This window comes from Coffea arabica, chromosome 2e (assembly GCF_036785885.1).
Source record: "Coffea arabica cultivar ET-39 chromosome 2e, Coffea Arabica ET-39 HiFi, whole genome shotgun sequence".
NCBI lineage: Eukaryota > Viridiplantae > Streptophyta > Magnoliopsida > Gentianales > Rubiaceae > Coffea > Coffea arabica.
The window spans coordinates 31,292,124-31,294,715 of NC_092313.1; the positions used below are offsets into that span (position 1 = coordinate 31,292,124).

A 2,592-nucleotide genomic window follows, 5' to 3' on the forward strand; every position below is an offset into this window, starting at 1 on the left:
GATAGTGAACATGCCAAAATCCCCGCACTTTGATTGGAGTTTCCTCTATAGCACTGCTGACACGTTCTCTTCCATAATAACTCTTTCGTCTCCCCTTAGCCTTCTTCAATCGACGCACAAATCTTTCAAAAATTTCACGTATTTTGGCACTAGTTTGATTGCGTCTAGCAGGAAAATGTTGATCTCTATCTTGCGGAATACCTCCAAGATCTCTTTCTCCTTATCCTACTACTTTGGTCTTTCCAACCTATTAGGAAAGGGAGCCGGATTAGTTTTGACTTCAATGATTGGGTCAGGGAGTACCACTAGATTTCTGCTGTTTATGTCCTCTGCCTCAAGTTCTTTCACAATCTTTTTTTTATCCTTGTCCTTTGGAGTCACGAGTTAGGTCCCTCAATTTTCTTCCCGCTCCTTAAGGTCGTTGCACTTACGTTCTTCGAGTTCAATTCAGGTTGAGACGACAATTTTTCATGAATTTGGGATTTCAGACGATTGATTGATATTGCCATCTGACTTATCTGACTCTGCATCGCTTGCATCTAACCCATTTGATTTCTTATATTTTGTCGGTCAGATTCCATCTTTTGTTGACTAGCAATTAATTATTTCATCATTTCTTCTAAAGACGGGCTTGAGTTTGGAGGAGGTGGTAGCTGCTGAGGTTGGTATTGTTGTTGATACTCTTGCTATCTATTCGGTACAAAATTTGGTTGCCTATTTCTCCCATAGCTGAGATTAGGGTAATCTTTCCAGTCCGGATTGTATGTATTCAAATACGGATCATATGACTTTTTAGGTGCGGGTACGTGACCAGTCATGTTTACTTGCTCCGCACTCTCTTCTTGAATCATTGGACACATCTCTGTAGAATATTCCGTGGCAATACAAATCCCACACACCTTGGCTTGTGGTATATTTTCTACAGCCAATTACCTAACAAAAGATGTTAACTCGGATAACTGCTGTTGGATAGAGGATGTTTCTATCTCATTTATTCTATGAATCGGGACATCCTCCCTTGTATTAAACTGTTGCAAGTTCTCGTCCATTCCTTCAATCAACTCCCACGCTTCTCGAGAAATCTTGTTCACCAACACCCCTCCACTTGTAGTATCAATAATATTCCTATCTCTGAAAAGTAGCCCTTTGTAAAAGTACTAGATGAGTAATTGCTCACTTATTTGGTGTTGAGGGCATTTGATGCATAACTTCTTGAATCTCTCCCAGTAATCATAGAGCGACTCTCCTGGATGTTGTTAGATACCGCATATCTCCTTCCTCAAACTTGCAGCTCGAGATGCAGGAAAATACTTTTCTAGAAATTTTTTATTCAGCTGCTCCCAAGTGATGATACTACCTGGAAGTAGATAGTACAGCTAGTCTTTTGCTAAGTCCTTGAGAGAGAAGGAGAATGCCCTCATTTTTATCTGTTCTTCCGTAATTCCTGAGAATTTCATACTGTTGCAAACAACATCGAACTCTTGCAATTGCTTATGAGGCTCCTCACCTGATAAACCATGGATAGATGGTAAAAGATGAATTAAACCAGATTTTAATTCAAATGCGGTGTTATCATTTAAATTCGAAAAAATAATGCATAAGAGCTACTGATTTAAATTAGGAGCAGTCAACTCTCTTAATGTTCGTGCATTAGCCATAGTGACTTCTTCTTGATCCGAGTCACTCGAAATATCACCAAGCGAGCTTGTTGATTCAACTTTCAGATCAAGTCTCTGAGATGTAGCACTAGTTTGCTCTTCTATGAGCTGTTTGGTCTCATTTCGTGTTCTGCGCGCTGTCTTCTCTACTTCAGGGTCGAAAAATACTTGAAAATTAAAACCAAAAAAACTTAAAAAGAAACAAATTAACTAACGTCAGTCCCTGGCAACGGCGCAAAATATTGATAGATTGTCGATCCTGTACAATAATAAATACATGTTCAAATAAAATATAATTTCTGTAGATAGTAGTAAGTAGGGTCGAATCCACAGGAATTGGGCATATTTGTCTCTTTTAAAATTCAAACTAACAAAGGGGGGTTTTCTTTATAAGAATAGTAATAATTAAACAATTCAAATAAAAATAAATTGCCAACTGGAATTTAAATGACAAATTATTAAAACCAAAGTAATAATAACTAAGCTCTAGCCAAAAAATAACTTCGGTAATGGTTTACCCAATTGATCGTCGATGCAGAAATAATTCCAACTATTAACTAATAAATAAGTTATAATTGCCTAACAAGCGATGACAGTCAACTCCTCCTTACTGTGTCGGTGATTAAGGTACGTCCATCAATCACTACTCCAATCGATAAATAATTCTAGGTACGCTTATAAGATTTAATTTTCCAATTGCCTTACGTATTAGAGGAACTCTATTCTACCCAAATAATATACTACCAGGGTTATTTTAAATTAGTCCGCGTATTTCCCTGGCACAAATTCAATCATGCCAGTTGCCACTATTTTAGAGCAATTAAACATTTGCGGATTTAACGCTCCAATTGACATTAAGTTGCTAAAGTAATTCAATATCCAGGTCCAGGATACTTAATTAATAAAACAACAATAAGCACTACAATCAGAGAAT

At 37.3% G+C, this 2,592-nt stretch overlaps 1 non-coding gene across 1 annotated transcript; it reads left to right on the forward strand.

Moving 5' to 3' along the window:
* Positions 1-1,179: 1,179 nt before the first annotated feature.
* Positions 1,180-1,286, forward strand: LOC113733597 (small nucleolar RNA R71). The gene has a single exon (XR_003459102.1). It is a non-coding gene; the product is annotated as a small nucleolar RNA R71 (small nucleolar RNA).
* The last annotated feature ends 1,306 nt before the right edge of the window (positions 1,287-2,592 follow it).